Source organism: Danio rerio, chromosome 4 (assembly GCF_052040795.2).
Source record: "Danio rerio strain M-AB ecotype USA chromosome 4, GRCz13ab, whole genome shotgun sequence".
In the NCBI taxonomy this organism is placed as follows: domain Eukaryota; kingdom Metazoa; phylum Chordata; class Actinopteri; order Cypriniformes; family Danionidae; genus Danio; species Danio rerio.
This window is the reverse complement of record NC_141024.2, coordinates 69,004,097-69,020,990: the sequence shown is the minus strand read 5'-3', so window position 1 is coordinate 69,020,990 and position 16,894 is coordinate 69,004,097. Positions and strand designations below refer to the sequence as shown.

The 16,894-nt window shown below is 42.5% G+C and overlaps 1 pseudogene across 1 annotated transcript; it reads left to right on the top strand.

The window, feature by feature from the left end:
- Positions 1-5,503: 5,503 nt before the first annotated feature.
- Positions 5,504-16,672, top strand: LOC147845254 (uncharacterized; annotated as a pseudogene). The gene is made up of 5 exons (XR_015942122.1): positions 5,504-5,508; positions 12,438-12,599; positions 13,033-13,227; positions 13,381-13,905; positions 14,799-16,672. The product of XR_015942122.1 is annotated as an uncharacterized LOC147845254, transcript variant X1 (transcript).
- The last annotated feature ends 222 nt before the right edge of the window (positions 16,673-16,894 follow it).

The following is a 16,894-nucleotide window of genomic DNA, read 5'->3' as shown; positions in this document are numbered from 1 at the left end:
CTGCGTTTGGGCATTTTATCCTGTTAAAAATTAACAAAGCAATAAAAATTTTCTGTTTAAAATAAATTAAACTATAATAGTAACAAAATAACTTCTCTTCAACAGTTTCTTTATATGAGAGTAATTAACAAAAATAAATCCAGTAAGTACGAGCAAGAAACAACAGCCACAAATGAGCTGATTAATACTAGTACTCCATTTCTTATATAAAGTGATGTATACTTAGAATGAAATGAAATTATGTTATTTAATCAATTAAACCTTCATTAAGACACTTAATACACGTACATCGTTCAATAGTTCTTTTTACTTTGAGTAAAATAGTATTACGTTGTATAAAGGGTTAAAATAATATTGTCAACAGCAGGTACATCATTGGATGAAAATCCTGAAACTTTAATCAATCGCTTTATTTCTGTGTAAAAGCTTTAAAACAAACCTTTCTCCAGTTGATTCACTTTTTTTTTTACAATTAATGCTTGAACTGACAATACAAGAACATCATAACAAAGTCAGACAGATCTTTAAAAAGAGCAATAATTTACATAGTCATAAGAAAAAATATCTAAAACCACATCCAAATACAAATAATACCATTAGAAAGAAAGGGAAAAATATTAATACAATTAAAGTATTATTAATAATAATAATAACAATAAAATTACTAAATTAAACAAATGAATGAAATTAGAATGACACATTAAAAAAACTGTAAGGAAAGCAACTAAAATCGAGAATCTTCTTTAAATACATCAGCATAATATTTCAGGAATCTTAGATTTTTTTTAATTCTTAATAAGATAAATTGATTTTAGGAGGGAGTTAAATTCTATTCTAAAATGAACAAAGGATGGGTAATTATTTGTGAATTTTTGTTTGTGAATGTAAAATTTGCCATATAAGATAAAAAAAAAATGTATGATGCGTTCCAGATAATTAGCTTTTGGGTTATTATAATAAAAATTGTCTTTTAGATTAAAGCAATTCACAGCATTGGCAGAAGCAGATATATGAGAATTTAGAAGTAACCAAAATTGCTTGGATATTGGACAATCAAAAAACATATGTAGTAGTGCAGGGGTGGCCAACCTTGTTCCTGGAGAGCCACTTCCTGCAGATTTTAGTTGCAACCCATATCAAACACACCTGCCTGTAATTATCACGTGGTGTTCAGGTCCTAATTAATTGGTTCAGGTGTGTTTGATATTGGCAGCAACTGAAATCTGCAGGAAGGTGGCTCTCCAGGAACAGGGTTGGCCATCACTATAGTAGTGTCTCATCTGCTTGTTTGTAGAAAGAACAGAAGCTGTCGATGTCCAAAAAATTGTACATACTAGAATTTACAGGGCAGATTTTATGTAAAAATTTTAAAATGTATTTCTTTTGTCTCGTTGGAAATGCAATATTACCCAGGTAAAAGCCAGGTTCTATTCCAGTCTATATCCTTAACCAAAGACCTCCAGTAAAACTTTCCTCTAGAATAAATTTTCCTTTTAAATTGGAAAATTTGACGCACAAAGCTATTGTTATGTTTCTTATCTAACAGACTAACTCCTTCTAAAAGAAAATTTACAGTTAAATGTACAGTGACTTTTAACTAGGTGAACTAAACCGGGGGATATTGCCTTAACAACTTTATTAAATTCATTAGGAGAAGTTGAAAAAAATGCTTGTTTGATAATGCAGGAAACATTCTTTCGTGAACCCTTTATAACCTACCAAAGGATCCAATTAATATTTTTTTTAAACCAACTTTGGAAAAATAATTATTTGTTTTTGATTGTAATATCTCGGTTATTCCATAAGAAAAATCGGTAGAGAGAAAAATTGTGAACATAACCAAGCTTCCAAGCAAGCAGACATTGCTGGTGGAATTTAGACAAAGCTAAAGATAGCTTGTAGGGAAAATAGTTACATTTAAGAAGAAACAAAAGACTACAGATTTTGTCAAAAAACTTGTTGGGAATAAAAAAACAAATAGTCATTGGATTGGTTAGGCATCTCTTAATCCAATTAATTTAAAAAATGTTTATGGTGTCAGAAAAATCTAATAAATTTATTCCCCTCTGCTTTACTATTAGAAAGAACTACCTTTTTTAATTTAAGAGGTTTGTTCTTCCAGATAAATTTCAAGAAAACAGTATTAATTTCTTTGGCCACTTTGTTCTCAACAAATAAAGATAAAGTGGGATATACAAAATGAGAAAGACCCTCTTTCATATAATGACAGGTCCCATTGTAGCCAGCAATTAAGAATATTTTTAGTTTTGCTGATCCTAGACACAAAAATTCAAGTGCTGTCTCACTAAAAGATTTTTAATAACAAAAATATTTATTATATATATAAATATTTAATTGTGGATTTAACTGGGATATCTTCTATATATTCATAATTCAAATTATGAACAGGCATTATCTCACATTTAGAGATATTCAGCTTTAGACCAGAAACACTTGAGATATCAGAAATTAAATTTAAAGCCTTTGATACGTTTGAGTCATCTTTTAGAAATAAAGTGGTGTCATTTGCCAATTGTGAAATCTTAATCTTCCTCTCAAAAACAGAAATTTCTTACAAATCTTGATTTTGCACAATGCTTAAGGATAGGAACTCTGTAACTAATAAAAATAAAAAGGAAGAGATTGGGACGTCCTGTCTAATACCACACAAAATATCCAATCCATTAGAAGTATTAAAATTAACAATCAATGAACAATTGATTCCTTTATAAAACATAGCCATAGTGTTAACAAAAGTATCCCCAAATCCAAAAAACCTCAATGCTTTATACAGAAACTGGTGCTCAATCGTATCAAAGGCTTTATAAAAATCAAGAAAAAGAATGAGACCATCTGAATGAATGGAATCAGCATAATCGAGCAAATCCAAAACTAATCTTATGTTATTAGAAACATGGCGGCCTTCTTATAAACCCAGACTGAGTTTCAGAAATAATAGAATCAAGATTTGTTTTTAATCTGTTGGCAAAGTCTTTTTTTTTTGTCACTCACTGTTGCAGTCATGATATGATACATTTCTCTTTCGTTTTCCACTTCACACAACATCTGCTATCTCTCTCACATACAAAGACATTCAGTATTTAAAGTTGATCAAAACTTTTAATCCAAACATTTTAAAACAATTTTGTTTAATTTATATAATCCACTAAGACTAAGTGTTTAAAGCAGAAAATCCTAAAATTCTAAAATGTGTAACAAATAATCTGATGGGTGTTTTGAGCTAAAACTTTACAGACACATTCTGGAGACACAAAAGACTCATCTCAAATCTTGAAAATGGGTAAAATAGGTGCCCTTTAAGTAAAAAGTACCCATTACTACTTCATGTTTTAGTTTCACTAACTGGGTCATTATCACTATAAAGTGCCTTTGATGTCCCACAAGATTAAATCAGTCCTATATGGACATAATATGAAATAACATTCTGATGTTTTGCAGTAATTAATAGAGTTTACATACATATCAAAATCTCTGGATGCCAAATGTAGAAAGAAGCTATAAATATATGTATAGTAAGAAGGCTAGTTTCAAAGAGTAACTAAAAATACAATTTTAAAGGATACAAAAGTTTGGATGATAGCATTTTTAGGAGAACTGGTAAAGTCAACGCAAAACACTTCATAATAAGTATACTCCCAAAGCAAATGACTTTCTTCAGACTGAATACAGAAAAGAGCATTTGGGGAAATATTATTATTAGATTGAGCAAGTTTGTGATTTAGTGGCGAGCATTTATTAGTAGAGACTTCACCAACTTTATTATAAGAGGAATTTATTTAAAACTTCTACCATTCTGTCACTTAAATATATACCAAAAACTCACGCAAACAGGTAAAGAAATCCGAGATCTATTAGTAATTGAGGGAATGTCTTCGTTTGACATGTACTGAGAAGATTTGTGCAGTCAAATATAAAAAAATGTAAAAATACTTCGGGGACAGGCTTGACTGAAGGTATTCTACAATCAGGGATTGCAGAAACAATGTTATATTCCTCTGAAGAGACTGAAGAAGACAAATTAATCTTCTGTCCACAAATGTTTCCCTCTGTTGTCAAGAGACTGTTTAAGAAACAGGCAGTCAATCAACTTTCTCTAAGCCACATACAGGCAGCCAATCAGCTTTCGCTGATCAGCGTGCAGGCAAATATCCCACCCATGGTGCTCAGTCCGGGGCAGAGAGAGGTTAAAGAATTTAAATATCTAGCAGGTACACATGAAAAAAGCCAACACGTTTTCACTCCCAACTCGTCATATACTGACGCTTGGTCAGGAACCCTTGGCGTAAGTTTTTGAGCATTAGCGTCATATTTAGACGTGCAGGGATTCCCCATAGAATCTGAGCAGGAGCCTGAGGCGTTGAAATTTGACGTGTTAGGTATATTACGGACGGATCATAACTACGATAAATAGGCATAAAAAATAACAGGCTACAATAAATAAGTTATGGCAGGGCTAGTCAGTTGGTGGCCGTCAGGTCTATCTATTCTGTTGATTTGTATTTTATTTTAAAAATCACTCGCTGCACCCCTTCAGCGTAATATCTAGACGTGCAGGGATTCCCCACAGAATCTGTACAGGAGCCCGAGGCGTTGAAATTTTACATGTTAGGTATAGGGATGGGCCATAACTACGATAAATAGGCATAAAAAAGAACAGTCTACAATAAATAAGTTATGGCAGGGCTCGTCAGTTGGTGGCCATTAGGTCATATTTATCTAGTTCTTCTACTGATTTTTAAAAATTATTATTATTTAAATCACCCGCTGCACCCCTTCAGCGTGCAGGGATTCCCCATAGAATCTGTACAGGAGCCCGAGCCGTTGCCGTTGAAATTTGAAGTGTTAGGTATAGGGACGGGTAATAACTACGATAATTAGGCATAAAAATAAACAGGCTACGACAAATAAGTTATGGCAGGGCTCGTCAGTTGGTGGCCATCAGGTCATATTTATCTAGCTCTTTTACTGATTTTAATTTTAAAAATCACTCGTTGTCTGATATCAAAGTGCTGTCTGTGAAACAGCAGTGACTTTGACAACGCTCTATGGCACGAGCAACACCAGTAACTTATCCTAAGCACTTTAAGTGTTTCCTAGTTTTTATCGGAGGCTTGTTGACATTGATTACTGTATGTAATGTGCTGTGATTATATGTTTGGTTAATCAATGATTACTCAGCGCAATGTGATTATTAATAAAAAGAAATATTATTTAATTATTTGTTTGTCTGTTTATTGTTTGGTTCACTGATTTATTATTTTTATTGTATTTTTATTTATCTATTAATAAATATATTAATATGTGGCACTGACGTCACTGCATGGCGCGATCCCAAGATCCATTGCGATTTTCCACTCGTTAAGTAGAACACTTTAATTGATAAAGATGTGAACAGGTACTTACATTTTCGATACAAAAACTGTTCAGTATTGTCAAGAAGTTGTGATTAGAACCTTTAGAAGTACAAGGTGGTTGTTTCGCGATGGAGTAAATGATAGCAGATATTAAAAATATATACACAATAAGCTGCACAATATGTGCAAGCTAGTATGCTAGCTAAGTTAGCTAATTAAATCCAAGTTTGTTCGTTTTTTTTACATGTAATCATGAAATTAAAAGTGATTAGGCGATTGTAGGATTTTTATTATGTGTTTTCATATTACAGTAGCTCACTACACTTTAGCCATTTATAAATGTTCAGATGAGCAACAGTGTTGCTAGATTGGTTTGTTTTTCAGTGATTGTGAGAAGTCCACACAAAACTATACAGTAAAAAGATAAATCTTAGCAATGGTACACAATACAAATGTATTCATAGCTATGCCAGTACTGTGGCTTATCACAATTTTTTAATAAGTCATAATAAAGTAAATAAAGTGTTGTTCTCTAAAATAAGGCTACCTTGTTTTGACATTGTAAACTGTTTTCCACGTCTGTCATTTGGCACCACAGGGATAAAAAAAATTCACCTCCCAGCCACGCCCAATTTATCCGTTGTAGTACAACTCAAAACCAATCAAAAAACTGCCCCAATCTGCCAACACTGATGAAAAAAAATACTGTTAAAATTGTAAGAAATTCTGATATATATTTTTCGTTTGTTTTTCTCTTACCAGGTCCTTCAAATTCACCAGCGTCTCCTTTATTTAACTCGACCCACACACAGACACGCACACAAACCAAAGGCACTTTTAAGAGCCACATCTGTCATTTGTACTTGTCTCTCTGTACATTGCTGCCCCCCCTATCTTTCTTACAATAGGTCTTAATCTGTCTGTTTTGTTGTTGTTGTTTTTCTTCTGTATATTTCTTTATTTTTTTCCAAAGTTATGACAAGGCCCAAATTTAGGCCCTGCCCATCTTGCCAGACTCCCAATCAGGCAAGCAGGAAAACGTTCGAGGTTACTAAAGTAACCCTTCGTTCCCCGAGGAGGGGAACGGAAGCACTATAAGTGGATTTGATTGTAAAATCCACGCATTGGGAGGTTCGGTTCAGAAGCTACTCGTCTGAAAGAGTATTGAACGGGCCAATTAAGAATGAATTGGCAGCGCAAGCCTGCGCAGGTGAGCGGCATAAGCAATCAACTGAGTATATAAGCTCACCTGGCGCAGCAGACGCTATCCTTTTTAAGCTGAAGAGACTTTCAACAGCTAAGGGACAGTCATTATGGCGACGGAGTATAGTGCTTCCGTTCCCCTCCTCGGGGAACGAAGGGTTACTTTAGTAACCTCGAACGTTCCCCTTCGGGGGGAACTTCAGCACTATAAGTGGATTTGATTGTAAAATCCACGCATTGGGAGCCCATTGAAAGCGCCATAATGACTGCACCTTACCAACACCCCCGATGAGGAGATAGTCAAGCAAGCGTGACGCACCCACATCATGGGGGGCGCGGTCCTCCAACGTGTCCCTGGCCCTAATTTATCCTACTTCAACAGAAGTTTTACGGATTTATATATATTTTTTGGGAAGTCGTGAGCATCTAGATAATTCTAGGAAAATACGACAGTACGTTGGGAAGCGTGCAATCCCGATAGGGAGGACGCTGCGGAGGCCATCCGTTACCCAAGGGGGGATAGATGGCAGAATTTACATATGGACTAGCCCTAAAAAGGGGGAGTACGCATAGCAAAAGAGTGGTTAGCGGGGAGGGAAGACACGGGTCCGCCCAGGGGGGGGGGACTTAACCGTGGCTGAATAAGCATATGGGATCGCCTAGTGGGGACCACGCATAGCAGGCACCTTTACCCAAAACGCGGGCTGACCAGCGGGCAGACCTACAACGTAGTGGGCCAGCAAGTGACTCCTCCGCTGAGTCAGTGCTGGGGGCCACGGAGGAATCTGCAGGGCTCACCTGACGGGGAACTTTACTGACAGATAAAAAGGCGCACGTATCTCCGTGTTAGGGAAAATGGCGCAGCAAGCGTGTTTCAACACCCTACCGAATTGTTTCCTCAATCACCAAGGGTTACCTAATACCCTTGAGGAAACCGGCTCCACTCGCAGATTGTAAAACCTTGCAAATGTGTTGGGTGTCACCCAGCCCGCAGCTCTACAGATGTCTGTTAGAGGGGCGCCGCGTGCGCGCGCTCGAGAGGATGCGAAGCTCCGAGTGGAGTGCGCACGCGCTCTCGGGGGACGCGGTTCATCTCGGCTCTGATAGTGAAAGAAAGGCATCCACAATCTAGTGGGAACTTATTTCGGTACGGCACTTCCCTGCTGCCGACCGCTATAACAGACGAAGAGCTGCTCAGATGATCTAAACTCTGAGTGCGGTCCGGATAATACGCAAAACGCGAACTGGACAATAAATAAGGGCTGGGTCTGCCTCCTCCGAGGGCAGCGCTTGCAGGCTCACTACCTCGTATTAAAACGGAGTGGTAGGAACCTTGGGCACATATCGCGGGCGGGGTCTCATACGTGAGAGAAGCCAGCCCAATTACAGGCACGAGTCACTGACCGAAAAATGCCTCCGGGTCCCCGACCCTCTAATCGATATCAACGCGACCAGCAGAGCTGTCTTCAGGGACAGAAAATACTGAGTCGAGGATCGAAGGGATCTGACGCGGCTTGTGTAGCGAGGGCGAGATCCTAAGAGGGCATGAGAGGGGGCGGGGTGGATTAATTCGCTTAACGCCCCTGAGGAACCGGATGATGAGGTTATGCGTTCCCACGGTGCTGCCAGCCACCGCGTTATGAGAGCGGAGATGGCAGCCACGTAACCTTGAGTGTGGAGGGCGACAGCCTGCTCTCCAACTTCTCTCGGCGTAAAGAAAGCACAACGCTGATCTGGCAAATTACGGGGGTCTTCTCTGCGAGAGACACACCATTCAGTGAATAGACTCCACGTCAGGGCATAGGCGCGCTCGGGGAGGGGGCTCTAGCCCGAGTGACGGTATTAGCCACCGCAATCGGAGGTTACCTAAGTCTTCCTCGCGTCTAAAAATCTCTTCAAAGATCGGCGAGGGTGCCAGGTGGTGCCCTGTCCCTGAGAGAGTAGGTGCTCTCTCGAAGGGACTGCCAGGGGAGGGCTATCGCGAGGGAGAGCTCTGACATCCAGGTCCGGTTGAGCCAGAGGGGCGCAACCAGCAACCTGTTCCTCGTCCTCCCTGACCATGCACAGTAACTGCGCGAGCAGGCTCACTGGGGGAAACGCGTATTGCGCGTGCCCCGAGGCCAGCTGTAAGCCAGTGCATCCGTGCCGAGAGCACTCGGTCAGGGAAAGAACAACTGGCAATGAGCGATCTCGGGGGAAGCAACAGATCGATCTGGGCTTCCCCGAATCGCGCCCATATCAGCTGAACAGACTCGGGGTGGAGTCTCCATTCTCCAGGACGCAAGGCTGCCGTGAGAGCGCATCGGCTGCACGGTTGAGCTTGCCTGAATATGAATGGCGTGCAGCGATTTCAGCCGCGGATGACTGCAGAGGAGCAGACGGCGGGCGAGCTGAGACATGCGGCGAGAGCGCATACCCCCTATACGGCTGATATACGCCACCGCCGCCGTACTGTCCGTCCTGACCAGCACGTGTTGCCGCTCCAACACCGGAAAAAAACGGTGGAGAGCGGGGAACACTGCCAACAGCTCCAGGCGATATGCCAATGCAACTGGGTACCTTTCCACAGGTCCGCAGCCGCATGCCCGCAACGCACAGCCCCCCAGCCCGTGTTGGAAGCGTCTGCTGAAACGACAACAAGACTGGACGCCTGTTCTAGAGACACCCAGGCCTGTAGGAACGAGGGGTCGCTCCAAGGGCTGAGGGCGCGGCGACACAGCGCAGTAACAGAGACTCGGTGTGCGCGCGCGTGCCATGCGCGTCTGGGGACTCGATCGTGAAGCCAGTGCTGAAGTGGTCTCATATAGAATAATCCGAGCGGCATGAAGCGGCTGCGGATGCCATATGCCCCAGGAGCCTCTGAAATTGTTTCAGTGGGACCACTATTTTACTGTCGAGCTCTCTCAGACAGTACAGCATCAGCTGAGCGCGCTCTCCGGAGAGGCGCGCTGCCATGGTGACCGAGTCCAGCTCCAGCCCGAGAGAAGAGATCCTCTGCACGGGGGCGAGTTTGCTCTTTTCTCGGTTGACCTGAAACCCCCACAGGTGGAAGTGCCAGAGCACTTTGTCTCTGTGCATAATCAACTCTGTGCATAATCAAAAGAGAGGGCAATTCAGCCAGTCGTAAAGAAATTGAGTATGCAGATGCCCGCGAGCCGAAGGGGCGCTGAGGCACCCTCCGCGGGCTTGGTGAGGACCCGCGGAGACAGAGAGAGCCCGAAGGGGAGGGCTTTGTATTGCCAAGCTCGACCTTCAAACGCAAACCGCAGAAACTGTCGGTGGCGAGGAAGAGTGGAGACATGGAAATACGCGTCCATCAGGTCTAATGCTGCAGACCAACCCAGAGGACGAACGCACCGGAGGATGCGCTTCTGCGTGAGCATTCTGAACGGCAGCTTGTGCAGGCAGCGGTTCAAAACGCGCAGATCTAGGATTGGCCGTGACCCACCGCTCTTTTTGGGCACGATGAAGCGTGGGCTGTAAAACCCGCTCTCCATCTCGGCTGGAGGGAGCGGCTCGATTGCATCCTTCGCCAGGAGGACAGCAATCTCCTCTCGCAAGACAGGGGCGGACAGGGGGCTGACCCTGGTGAATACACACCCGTGACTTGGGGGGCCGTTTCGCGAACTGAATCGCATAGCCGAGTCTGATTGTGCGTATGAGCCACCGCGAAGAGCTGGCCCGCGCTAACCAGGCAGGCAGAGCTCCCGCTAATGGACTCATCGCTACAATCGCTGACGTACCAGCAGTGGGGCAGCGCGGAGTGGGTGTGCTGATCCGGGAAGCTCGCGGGTCCCACGGAAAAGCTGGAGGTGAGATATTTGCTCTCACTCCAAACCCGAGCTCCGGAGGGGAGGCTCGAGGGGTGGGAGAAAGGAGACCGTCCTCCCAGCGCTCGTGAGCCACTGGCGAAACGCACCGAATCTGCAAGCTAGAAAGCATAGCGTCCCAGACTGGCAGATTTCGAGCTGTCACATCTGGGGAAGTGAAAAGTGCCCTTTCATAATGTTTTCATGGCAGTAAAAAGTGCCGTTGGAAATGGGGCCCCGCCCTCCAGCGGGGAAAGAGCAAGTTCCCTCTTCTCCAGATGGCCTGTCCCAGGGGCGCTTCGCGGTCCGTTGCCGGACTTAGCGGCGTTCTGGGCAGGGGGGCTGCCTGCTTCCGAGGTGCCCGACGCGCTCGCTTCGCCTTAGGCGTGTGCGGGGGCGGAGCAGCTCTCGTAGGCGGGCGCCTTCGGCGAGGAGCAGGTATGAATGGCACGGCGGGCGGAGCGGGCTACGGACCGCCGATAAGACATCACCCACCAACTGCTCTCTCACCGCCTTGAATTCCTGGGTGAATTCACAGACAGTGTCGCCGAACCTGGCTGGGGATATGGGGAAGTCAAGAAAGCGGACTTTGTCGACTTAGCGCATATCAGCCAGGGGTGGCGCTCCTGGACCACTAATGTGGACATCGTCCTCCCCAACGCACACGCAGCGGACTCAGTAGTCCGAAGAGCTAAGTCGGCGGCGGTGCGAAGCTCGTAAGCCTGGGTTGGACCCACCCTCGTGCAGCTCGGCCAGCGCCTGCGCTTGGTAGCGCTGGTAGGTGGCTATCGCATGCAAGGCGGAAGCAGCCTGGCCCGCAGCTATGTAAGCTCTAGCTCCGAGGGAGGTAGATAACTTACAGGCTTTGGATGGGAGACGAGGCGGACCCCGCCAAGAAGAGGCGCCGCGCGGATTTACCGCCATCGCGCACTCAACCTGAGGAATCGCCACATACCCCCTGGCTGTTTCACCGTCAAGAGTGGTTAGGGTGGAGGGACACGCAGCACGAGCAGAAAAAAGTGCTTTACAAGACCGCGTGAGCCTACTGTGCACCTCCGGGAAGAAGGGAACGCCCCTCTAGTCGGTCCGGCCGCGGAGCTGGGGGATAAACCATCTCCAACCCACGGCCGAAGCAGCCCGGGAAAGCACGGCTAACATGTCCGTTTCAGGATCCGTAGTGACAGCGCTCACCAGCCCGAAGGGGGCGAGCGGGTCTGGATCATCATCGGACAATGAAAGCCCACCCTCCGATGCCGCGGTGGACATCTGGTCTCCGGTGTCATCGGGCGTAAGGGCTACCATCTGTTAGACGGATCGCTTCCTCCGCCCGAAGCTTGGATGGAGCGCTTAGAGGAGCGGGAGGTCCGCGGGCCCGTGGGCGACGGATTATCTCTCGCTGAAACCCTCAGATCTGCCCGAGTGCCCGCTGCAGAGCAGGGGACAACTGGGGTGGTTCGCCTTTTTGCAAAGGCTAACCGCGATCTTGCGCAACAGTCATGGCATCGCGATGACGACATGAACTGCCCGCGAGCAGCGCATTAACATGCTGGACCCCCAGACATGTAACACAGTGCCCGCGCCCATCATCCGAGGACAGGAAACCACCGCATCCAGAAACGCACAGTCGGAGCGCCGTCCTGATAAGGACGTGCTGCACGACTGTGTTGCTCTTTCTGTGAAGTTTGCAACTTTATACGCACCGCTCTGGAGGACCGGACCCAAAGAACGCCAGGCAAGGGAGAAACCCAGCTCGACCGTCTGCCACTGCGTGTACACACTCTGGACCGGGAGAATGCTCTCGTTCGCTCAGAATCGCTGGTCACAGCAGGAGGAACCCTCATCGACTCGATCAGAAAGTCTCTGAAGCGAAAAGGATAGCGTCTGCTGCGCCAGGTGAGCTTATATACTCAGTTGATTGCTTATGCCGCTCACCTGCGCAGGCTTGCGCTGCCAATTCATTCTTAATTGGCCCGTTCAATACTCTTTCAGACGAGTAGCTTCTGAACCGAACCTCCCAATGCGTGGATTTTACAATCAAATCCACTTATAGTGCTGAAGTTCCCCCCGAAGGGGAACCTGAATTGTCTGCTTTGGAAGTCTGTCCAATAAACAAAAATTAAAAGACAAAGTGGTGTCACAGGACAGTGAGTGGGGTAAATCTGTGATGAAAAGCAGAAATGTTGGCCGCATAATTGGTTCTGCCCGTATTGCAGTATGTAAAAAAACAAATTTCATAAGTGTTATTTGAAGTGTAACTGTACACATGTTTGTCACATATCATAGTACCAGTGTGATGTGGCCTTTATACGTTTATTTAAGTAAGACTCTATTTTTATCTTTAAATTGTGTTAAAGAGAAACAATAAGTTGTGTTCTCTGTCACATAATGTGTCAGTCATGTTGGCAATGTTAGAAACTGAAAGAGTACCTGTGGCCTTATCTGAAATTGAGCTTTAATATATAAGGTATAAAATACTAGCTTTGTTAATGCTTTTTCTCAAATCATCTTTACAAAACAGACTAAGGCTCATTTTCTTACATTGTACTCCATTAAATTACCTTTAAAAATTGCTTAATACAGTACTTATGGATCTAATATTTCAGTGAGATTAACTAATGTGTAGTAACTGCTTTTGTTCATTTCAGGTGCGGAAACTTGAGGCAGTGGGTTACAAGCCCATTTTATTCATAGGCAAACAAGAAAAAAAAAAATCAAATAAGTGGGTTGCAGACATCATAACCCATCTGCAACCCAATCCTATCACAAAACTTTTTTGGAGAAGATGCAAAGGGCCTATGAATTTATCCTAACTAAGGGTAAGAGCAAGATTTTTGTTCCAAAATAATATATATATATATATATATATATATATATATATATATATATATATATATATATATATATATATATATATATATTATATTATTATATATTATATATATATATATACACAGATATATATATATATATATATTTTTTTTTTAAATAAATTTACAATGACATCCCCAAATCTGAGCAGCACAACAGCCCAGTCAGGAGCAGAGCAACTGTTCCATTGTGGAGCATTCGAAGAGCCACACTGTGGAGCAGCTGGAGTGCCTCACAGTGGAGCAGCCGGAGAGCCACACGGTGGAGCAGCCGGAGAGCCACAACGCTCCGTGGCCGGAGAGCTTAACCATGGAGCAGTCAGACACAAAGGAGTCCGAGACTTTATTTACACTCAACCTGGTTCCTCTCTCTTCCCCACACTCTCCAACTTCTCTCTCTCCTTCCTCCTCTACTGTTGTTCTTCCTTCATACTCTTCTCCTCCTCCACCTCCACTGCCATGCTTTTGCCAAGTCTTTGCAACACAGATAAAAGAAAAGGACAACACCAGCCCCTTCTGCCACCTCTGTCTCTTCTCTATCTCCTATGACCACTGATCTTTCCCTTCCACCTTCTTGTCCTCTACCTGCTGCTTCTTCCATCTCCCAGTCTTTGAGTCAGGAGGGGCCATATGTGAAGAAGAGAAGAAAAGGTAAGTTTTGTTTTTCAGTGGTAAACCTTAATCCACACTATTAATGAATTTGATCTCAGACGAATTTGACTTCAGGCAAATTGGATTTATCTGGATTATCAGGTCATTGCCAATAAACATTAGGTTGTTCTTAACTTGTTTAACTGTTTAAGTGGCCAGTGTTCAGGGGCAGTGTTAATGTCAATCGCTATTTTAAAGTAGTCATCAGATGCAAACCAAACTTTATGTTGTTTGAACATCAGTGCATGTTGGCAGTTTGTGAACACAACCACCCTTCAAAAGAAAATCCACTCAGTGGTATTTGTTCAATCTTTAAAAGTATTATCTGACTCTGTTCATGGGAATTCTTCCTGATACAGCTTCAACCACAGCAAAAGTTAGTATTATTTTTTTTATGCATCTTTGCAAACGTCCTTTCCTAATAATGTGCTCATCGGCAAGTTTTATCTCTAAATGTGGCCAAACACAGCTAAAGTAAACATTGGTACTCATTATACCAGGCAGAGTAGTGCAGGGCAAGCACAGCTCATTTGCATTTTAAGGGACCTTGCAGTAAAATGAGTTGATATTTTGCCGAGCTGATATTGACTGGGTATCAGGATGTTTTTTTTTAAACTTCTATTGAGAATTTTTAACCAAAATATGTTATAAACTTTAAATTAAAACCCTAATAAAGAAACATATGAACGTGTGGAAAATGGGCATGCGATGACTCCTTTAGGCTAAGAGGGCTTTTGGAAACCTAGCACAGTATAGTTTGCTTGACAATAAGCAGGGACAAAGTGGGACCACAGTTCACATCACAAGTAAAATTATATCTATTAACTGGAGATTCAACTACAAAGCTTGATATTTGTTGCTTAATAAGGTTTCCTTGTCTTTTATTCATTTAGGTTGCAGAAAATGTAGTAGGCAGAAGTTCTTCCTATTTGATAAAATAACGGGAAAGTATGAATGAGGCAAAATGTCTTTAATTAGGCTTCTTGCTTGTCTCAGTGACTTATTCTGGTGATTGCTTAAACAGCAAAAATAATTATTACTTTGTGTGTGTGTGTGTGTATGTGTGTGTCACGATCACACAGAAAAGACGTGGAATCCCAAATGCAAGAAAACTGTTTTTAATGTGAGGGCCTGACAGAAACAGAAGACAGTGGGAAAAAAAAAACCAAACTGACAAGGTGAGACAGGAACGCTGAACATTTATAGGTGCAGTGATACGCTGCACCTGTGGGGCGCTGATTATCAGCTGAGCGTTTCGATCATGTGACCGCTTACCTGATGACATGAAAACAAACAACAACTGACAGACACGCAACTCCCACACAAACACAGAGACAAAACGCACACACGCTAGTAACACATAATGCTAAATAAAATAAACAGTCACACCAACGCAGACACATCATAAAGGAGCAGATAGATCCACAACTGTGACAGTGTGTGTAGGGAAAAGCAGAATTGAAAGTTCACTGGTTGCCTTGCACTGTGTGGTAAGTCATGTTTTATTAACTATTTAATGTCATTGCAACGTTAAGTAGTTTATTCCATGACCAATATAATGTAGACAAAGTTCAAATGGTCTCTTGCAAGCAGCATGGAAGTTCATTTTATTAATGTCTGTGGCACGAGAAAGCTCTCTGGTCATGTAATTGATCCTGACAGGAAATCATTCTCTGAATTAGTCTGTAGAAAACTGATACAAGGTTTTGCTAGTACATGGGCGATGGTCAGTTATCTGGACTAAAAACTAAAGTGTGACTAAATTCCAAGTTCTTAAAAGAATATTCCATTATTTTGGATACAGATAGAAAAAAGATAAGAGGTGGTAAGAGTACAAAAAAATTGTACTCAATTAAGTACTGTTACATTGCTGAAATTGTACTCAATTATAAGTAAAAGTACTGGTGTTAAAAAGTACACAAGTAAAAGTACAAATTACTCTTTATGAAAACTACTCAAATTACAAATGACTTTTTAGCTGGCGGGATTGGTGGAATTATCCATAAATGTGGAGTCAGACAAGATCGAGGCTGTAAAACACATTTTACATAACACATTTAAAGATACTATAAACACTTTTAAAACCGTGTAAATAGAATTAATTATAGATTATAATTATAGAGCACCTAGAGAGGAAACCCACGCCAACATGGGGAGAACATGCAAACTCCACACAGAAACACTGACTTAGCCGGGGCTTGAACCAACAAACTTCTTGCTTTGAGGCGATAGCGATACCCACTGCGCACCATGATTATTTTACAAAAACAATGTTTTGCTATTTTGAGTATAAAGATAACAGAAATATGAACAAATAAATATTGACTTTTTATCATTTCAAATGATGCCTCTTGTCTGTACGATCAATAGATCATTTAATTAGAAAAAACACTTGCAAATTAAGGAGAAACTTTGATAATTACCTAATTCACAAACTGAACCGTCAGAAACCACAGAACAACACTGCCTAGTGCCTAAACATATTATTAATAAATTAAATATCACACAAATTAAGTTATGTCTTCTTACCATGATGTGTTTTTTTTTCAGATTATAGAATGAAGTCTTGTAGCAGGGTTTCTGCAGATATCATAATGTCAAATTTAAGACTTCTTAAGACCTCTTTAAGACCATAAAGTATTAAATTTAAGACCTATATCGCAATATCAAAAGCACGCAAGAGAAAATGCAAAAACACAACATTTTTGGTAAAATAAAATTATTTACATTGAACAGTACTGAAGACAGGTTAGATGCACCATTGAAGTGCAGGAACAAAAAAAAAAAACAAAGAAACAAACTTTTTGAGGCTGATTTATACTTTCGCCTGGCTCCACATTGCACCCCTCCGCTGACTGTGCGCGCACCTCACGAAATGGACGAGGCTTTAATACTTGACGCGTTCGTCATTGTGATATTCTTTAAAACATCAGGGGCCAGTCAAAAGAAACCCACCGTAAAGTCAGATGGATGAACAGAGAAGTAGAAG